Below are 8055 nucleotides of genomic sequence, written 5' to 3' on the forward strand. Positions count from 1 at the left end.
AAATGCTCCATAAATATTTGTTGAATGAATAAATGGATGAATGTTTAAAAAGTAACCTGGGGGCTCTGGGGTCCTACTGAAGGAAGTACCAGGAGGTGGGAGAAAGTTATAGGTGGAAAGATGGAACAACATTCAACTAATATAGAGAACTGGCTTCTTAACAATGAAGCATATGTTGCTTTCCATTTAGAAATTTACAGTGATCCCCATTTTTCTAATGTTGTTGAACTGAGCACATATTTAGGATCTGGCAAGCCATTTTTGAGCAAAGAATACAGGTTAGAATTTTTTCTTAGCACTGTGGCTCATGGGCAATTCTGTCCAAATTTTTACCAGTAAGCCTATTGGAAAGTGTAATAATCTGTAATCTCCCTTTCAAGTATGTCTTGAGATCGAGAAGTCTAACACCCATAGTGTGACTAGTCCTGAAACCAAGCAGATTCAGGTCCTTACATGGATGGTCTAGCCCCACAGGAACAAAGATATCTTAAACTGCTTACGTAGATCCTAAAACCATGAGGTTCAGCCTGGCAGTTCATTCAGACCCATCTCATGGATGGTTAGGGTAGAAGCAAGCATAGTCGCCATCAGTCCTGCACATGCTAGGCTTGGTAGAATGTGTTCATATGGGAATTCTTTCCTAGCATTTCCCAAGAAACTTATATATTTTCACAAATCTAAGATCCACAGGAAGATCAGTTGAGAAATCAGAAAAATTTAAAAAAATGTGCGATAATATTATAATTCCCCCACAAGAATTAAAGCTTAACGATCAACAAAGAGATGTTACTGGTTGTAAGGAATCTGCTGACCTCAAATGGAAGGCAAGAGCAGGAAACACTGGAATTCTGAGCAGGAGGTTAAGTGGACAGTTTCAGGGCAGGAACACAGAAGAGAAATGGTCACAACTGAATCAGTTGGTCTTGCTTGTAGCTGTTGCCATCTAATATGTGAGTGGTGTGGGCCTGTCTGCTGCCAATGGTTAATTATTCTTGCACATAAAATAAACATTAGGCAGTTTATATACACAGAATACTTTAAACAAATACTATGAGTGGTGTTCCAAGAAATAACACATTTTAGGATCAAAATAAGTCCTTAAATTGGCAATTTTTATATGCAATTTTATGTCATGCTGTTAAGCTTGGTAGGATGTACAAATATATTATCTGAATACCACCCAATAATGTTCATTGCCATTTTTCAGTTCAAATATCTGATAATAGCTACAAAATATTACAAAAATTAATATTCTTATTTATTAAATATATATATTTCAGATATCAGCTGTACTGAGTAGAGAGTATGAGAGATTTTGGAAATATTTTAGGAAGAGCTTGTGATTTTAAGAATTCCTGACAATACCCATGAAGTCTGATTTATCATTTCTGAATTCCAAAGATTAATAACTGTTATAAATGTGGAAGCATTAGCCCAGCATGAGCCTCAAGCATCCCTAGGCTCACTCAGCAGAAGCCTTTCTTGTCAGTTTCCTCATATAGGCCTCAGTTTCCTCATGTAGGCCTAAGGTAGGTGGCTCACTTATTGGGAACTAAGGACTTTATTTCAACTTGGAGTCTACTTAACTGTTTTACCTCTGGATGTCATCCTGAGCTCCATTTTCCTTGACTAAGGTCTTTTCCTCCTGCTCGGCTTCTCTTAAAGTCACCAAGGAGAAGAGCAGTAGACATTGTTCTTCATATCCCTCCTGAAGAGTGAGTTGTTGCTTTCTGCCAAATGGGCTACCTGAAGAATTGTGTGCTGGTTATTTGCTATTTGTGTCTCTCTCCTGGCCCCAGAGTCATGCTCTCTCTGCTTCTCTACCTTCTCTACCCTGTTCTGTGTCACAAGTGGCTGATTCTGGCATACTGCCTCACCTAGACTCCTTTTGGGTTAGATTTTGGCCCATAGACTGAATCCATCCCACCGCCTGTTTTTGTAGATAAAGTTTTATTGAAACACAGCCATGCTTTTTTGTCTCTGTATTGTCTATGGCTGTTTTTACACCACAGTAGCAGATTACAGAAGTTGTAACAGGGATAGTATGTCCCAAAAAGCCTAAAATATTTGTTACTATATCTGACTTAGGCCAATGTGAGGTGAAACTCCAACATTAGATAAGAGGGTGGAAGCTTCTGGTTGATGCTCAGCTCTGGAAGCAGCAGTATCTCTCTTGGCCTGTAGCTCCTACCAGGAGGCTCCTCCCCAAGGCTCCAGCTCTGAGCTGGAGGCCTAAGAATAGTGATGACTTCCTGCTGTTGTTAGTCTCTGGTGACTCAATGTCCCTTCCTTGTTCTTAATTCTGCTCAGAATTTTGTAAGTAGACCTTAAAGTGTCTTTATTTGCACCATCTGGAGTAATTGTTTTCCTGCCAGAATCTGACTAATGCAACTTGACTACATGCCTCACCTTGACCACATACTTGAGCAGACCCTCTTGGCAAGGGATCCCTGTCTAGATTGAGTCAGAGTCTGATGTACCACCACAAGCAAGGCAATTTACCTCTTGGCTAGCCTAGCAGTCCTTACTCATGAATAAGTGTCCCTAGTCCAAGCTTTGCCTTTAAATTTATCCTTTTCGACTCTTGAACCATCTTCAAAGTCTTAGCATGCTCTGTGGCTGACTCTTATACAAAGTATACAAGAAAGCAGGAAGTTTCTTTATACCTTTTTCTAGTAAAATACGATGTGCTTAGAAATCTCTGTGAGTTAGACTGGTATCTGAATTAATTCATTCTAAAAGGGAATTGAAATAATTTCTTCTTTCAAGTCTTATCAGAAACACAGGTGAGTCTCTGTCTAAATTTGTAGAATTTTAGTTGGAATGAGGATACCATGACACCAACTCTAAAGCTGGCTTTTTGTATTTTTTATTTGATGCAGTAATTTTCAAATCTCTTGTTTCACTACCCAAATAATACATAGTTGCTCAAGTTTCTATCTCTGGAACTTATAGAAGAAACCTTTTTTTACTTTTTTCAATGTTGACTGTCACCCAGGTTGCCCCCAAAGCTTTCTTAAGAATAAAAATATAATTTTCACATTTTCAGTTATACTTGCTATCTGAAATAGTAACTACAGAATATGAATTTGATCAAGGAATGTTATGGAAGAAATAACATTTGAAAATGAGAAATCCCCAAGTAGTAGAGTCATACATGGTGCTATTGACTTCAATAATCTTACATCCCATCTTTCTTCTGCCTCTCTGTTAGACTATACATAAAATTCTCTGTAAAATAATTAATTAAAAAACTGACACCCCCATTCAAGGGGCATTATGTACAAATTTTAGGAATGTATGTGCTACATCTATAATATTGGTGGTTGTTAGATTACCACTTATGAGTTTACTCACTTTGGCAGCACATATGTGCAAAATTGGAATGACAAAGAGATTAGCATGGTCCCTGTGCAAGGATGACATGAAAATTCATGAAGCGTTCCATATTTTATAAAAATTAGAAAAATAGGCCACTAGCTAGATTAAGAAGAAAAGAGAGAAAATTCAAATGAACACAATCAGAAATGATAAGGGGGAATATTACCACTGACCCCATAGAAATACAAACAACAATCAGAGAGTATTATAGACACCTCTATGCAAATAAACTAGAAAGTCTAGAAGAAGTGGATAAATTCTGGGCACATACACACTCTCAAGCCTGAACCAGGAAGAAACTGAATCCCTGAGTAGTTGAATAATGAGGTCTGAAATTGAGGCCATAATAAATAGCCTGCTGTGATGCTTAATCATGTCAACTTAATTGTATTGAAGGATACAAAGCATTGATCCTGGGTGTGTCTGTGAGGGTGTTGCCAAAAAAGATTAATATTTGAGTCAGTGGGCTGGGAAGGGCAAACCCACCCTCAATCTAGGTGGGTACAATCTAATCAGCTGCCAGCACAGCTAGAATATAAGCAGGCAGAAAGATGTGAAAAGAGAGACTGGCCTAGCCTCCCAACCTACATCTTTTTTCCTGTGCTGGATGCTTCCTTCCCTCGAACACTGGACTCCAAGTTCTTCAGTTTTGAAACCCAGACTGGCTCTCATTGCTCTTCAGCCTGCAGACTGCTTATTGTGGGGCATTGTGATCATATGAGTTAATACTTAATAAACTCCTATATATATGTACATATATATGAGACAGAACTAATGGAATATATATATGTGTGTATATATATTATAGAGGTACAGAACTAATGGAATATGTATTTAAATATTGAAATAATTTCTTCTTTCAAGTCTTATCTATAATAATATATCTATATATTCCATATATATTCTATTAGTTCTGTCCCTCTTGAAAAACCTAATATGTCTACCAACCAAGAGAAGCCCAGGGCCGGACAGATTCACAGCTGAATTTTACCAGATTTACAAAGAAGAGCTGATAACATTCCTGCTGAAACTATTCCAAAAAATTGAAAAGGAGGGACTCCTCTCTGACTCATTCCATGATGCCACAATCATCCTGATACCAAAACCTGGCAGAGACACAACAGAAAAGAAATCTTCAGGCCAACATCCTTCAGGCTAATATCCTTGATGAACATCGATGCAAAAATCCCCAACAAAATACTGGGAAACTGAATCCAGCAGAATATCAAAAAGCTTATACACCATGATCAAGTAGGCTTCACCCCCAGAAGGCAAGGTTGGTTCAACATACACAAATCAATAAATGTGATTCATCAGAGAAGCAGAACTAAAGACAAAATCATATGATTGTATCCATAGATGTAGAAACGGCTTTCAATAAAATTCAACATTCCTTCATGTTAAAAACTCTCAATAAACTAGGCATTAAATGAACATACCTCAAAATGATAACAGCTACATATGACAAACCCACAGCCAATATCATACTAAATGGTCAAAAGCTGGAAGAATTCCCTTTGAAACCTGGCACAAGACATGCATGCTCTCTGTCACTACTCCTGTTCAATGTAGTATTGAAATTTAGGGCAATCAGGCAAGAGAAAGAAATAAAGAGCATTCAAATAGGAAGAGAGGAAGTTAAACTATTTTTATTTGCAGATGACATAATCCTATAATATAGAAAAACCCATTGTATCAGCCCCAAAACTTCTTAGCTGAACAACAACTTCAACAAGTCTCAGAATACAAAATTATTGTACAAAAACTGCTAGCATTCCTATACAGCAACAACAGGCAAGCAGACAGTCAAATCAGGAATGCATTTCCTTTCAAAATTGGGATAAAAAGAATAAAATACCTAGGAATACAGCTAACAAGGGAGGTAAAAGATCTCTACAAGGTGAACTATAAATCACTGCTCAAAGAAATCAGAGATGGCACAAGCAAATGGACATTTTATAATCATGGATAGAAAGAATCAATGTCTGTAAAATGACCGTACTGCCCAAAGCAATTTATAGATTCAATGCTATTTTCCTTAAACTACAATTGACATTCTTCACAGAACTAGAGAAAATAATTTTATAATTCATATGGAACTAAAAAAGAGCCTGAATAACCAAGGCAATCCTAAGCAAAAAGAACAAAGCTGGAGGCATCACACTACCTGACTTCAAACCATACTACCTGGCTGCAGTAACGAAAGCAGCGTGGTACTGATACAAAAACAGACACATAGACCAATGGAACAGAATACAAAGCCCAGGAATAAGACCATACATCTACAACCATCTGATCTTCAACATATCTGACAAAAGTAAGCAATGGGGAAAAGATTCCCTATTCAATAAATGGTGCTAGGATAACTGGCTGGCCATATGCAGAAAATTGAAACTGGACTTTTCCTTACATCATGCACAAAAATAAACTAAAGATGGACTTAAATGTAAAACCCAAATGTATAAAAACTCTGGAAGACAAGCTAGGCAAGACCATTCTAGATATAGAGATGGACAAAAATTTCAAGACAAAGACGTCAGAGCAGTTGCAACAAAAGCAAAAATTAACAAGTGGAATCCAATTAAACAGCTTCTGCACAGCAAAATAAGCTATCAACAGATTGAACAGACTACATAGAATGGGAGACAATTTTTGCAAACTATGCATCTGACAAAGGCCTAATATTCAGTATCTATAAGAAACTTAAACAAATTTACAAGAAAAAATAATCAGCCCCATGAAAAAGTGAGCAAAGGATGTAAACACTTTTCAGAAGAAGACATACATGTGGCCAAAAAACATATGAAAAGAAACTCAACATCACTGATCATTAGATACATACAAATCAAAACCACAACAAGATATCATCTCTCATCAGTCAGAATGGCTATTGTTAAAGAGTCAAAAAATAACAGATGCTGGCAAAATTGTGGAGAAAAAGAAACAGTTATACACTGTTGGTGGGAGTGTAAAGTAGTTAAACCATTGTGGAAAACAATGTGGTGATTCCTCAAAGGCCTATAGACAGAAATACCATTCAACTCAGTAATTCCATTACTGAGTATATAGCCAAAGGTATGTAAATCATTCTATTATAAGGACACATGAACATGGATGTTAATTGCAGCATTATTCAAAGTAGCAAAGACATAGAATCAACCTAAATGCCATCAATGGTAGACTGGATAAAGAAAATGTGTATATATACACCATGGAATACTATGCAGCCATAAACAATAATGAGCTCATGTCCTTTGCAGGGATATGGATAGAGCTGATGGTCATTATCCTTGGAAATCTAATGCAGGAAAGGAAAACCAAGTACTGCATGTTTTCACTTATAAGGGAGCTAAATGATGAGAACACATGAACACATAGAGGAGAACAACACACACTGGGGCCTATCAGAGGATGGAAGGTGGGAGAAAGGAGAGAATCAGGAAAAATAACTAATGGACACTCAGGTTAATACCTAGGTGATGAAATAGTCTGTATAACAAACCCCCATGACACACATTTACCTAAGTAACAAATTTGCATACCCTGCATGTGTACCCCTGAACTTAAAAGTTTCAAAAAGATTGTTACTTATGAGTTTAATGCCATGCATATAGTAAGTTCTAAGCAAATAACTCAATATCGAACACTTAGTTCTTTGTAGTTGGCAAAGCATTTGCTCATGCATTGACTCATTGATCCCTATAATAATCCTATAAGGTAAATGTTATTAACTCCAACTTTACAAATTAGGAAGTAGGTTTTCATATAGTTAGTGGGCTCAAAGATGGTGTGGGATTGAGGGTTGATATGTGGAATCTTCAACAAGAAGCAATGAGAGGCTGGCAAACTGAACTAGCTGCAGTGTATGGCCTCCACGAGAACCCTGAGCAGGTTGATCTCAGGGGCTGACAGGAAGATCAAGTTTGGGCTTTAGGCAATATCCAGAATCAAGGGAGAGACTGCTCCAGCAGATAAATCACAGCAATGAAGAAGGACCCTGAGCTATTCTGCAATATTCAGTAGAGAATCCCCAGGTAGGAGCTCAGAGTCATGGACTGGTTCAACACAGTAAGCAGGGAAATGTCCATCAGTGCTGTCAATTCTAGGTTCAACCCATGGGGATGCTGAGGTTCCTGTTGTGTATCCTGCCTCTATCCCATTGACTGGCCCTGTGGGTGGGTACTTTCAGTAGTAGGGACATGGATAATGAGAGCAAGAGGCATTAGGCAGGACTGAACCTGAGGGAGCAATTCTTTGCCTTTTTACTTCATAACCTATGCAATTTCTACTGTACCTCACTGGCTGCCATGTATAAGGGCAGAAAATTAGAAGAGGCAAAGAGATAAAAGTCAAGTGACCAACTGGTGTATAGAAAGATGGGTATACTAACTAGAATTAATGTTAACTTGTGAAAGAAAAGGAAAGATGGGTGTAATCATTAATGGCTTCACAGTGCAAATGATTTTTTAGCTTATTCTTAAAGGAAACAGATCATGTAGCCTGACATTTGTTGTAACCCTTAATACAGTTAAATGATAACATTAATTGTACTGGATGAAGACCAGTTATCTATTTTATCATGTTCTCCAAGGAAGTCACTTTGGTCAACTTTCTTCCAATATTCTCCTCTAAGTACCTATTCTTAATTCCGAAGACTGAGTGAAACAAGTGATC

At 37.5% G+C, this 8055-nt stretch overlaps 1 non-coding gene across 1 annotated transcript; it reads left to right on the forward strand.

Moving 5' to 3' along the window:
• Positions 1–3349: 3349 nt before the first annotated feature.
• On the forward strand, positions 3350–3454 carry LOC120366667 (U6 spliceosomal RNA). The gene has a single exon (XR_005581252.1). It is a non-coding gene; the product is annotated as a U6 spliceosomal RNA (small nuclear RNA).
• Positions 3455–8055: the final 4601 nt, after the last annotated feature.

This window comes from Saimiri boliviensis, chromosome X, assembly GCF_048565385.1.
Source record: "Saimiri boliviensis isolate mSaiBol1 chromosome X, mSaiBol1.pri, whole genome shotgun sequence".
Taxonomy (NCBI): Eukaryota; Metazoa; Chordata; class Mammalia; order Primates; family Cebidae; genus Saimiri; species Saimiri boliviensis.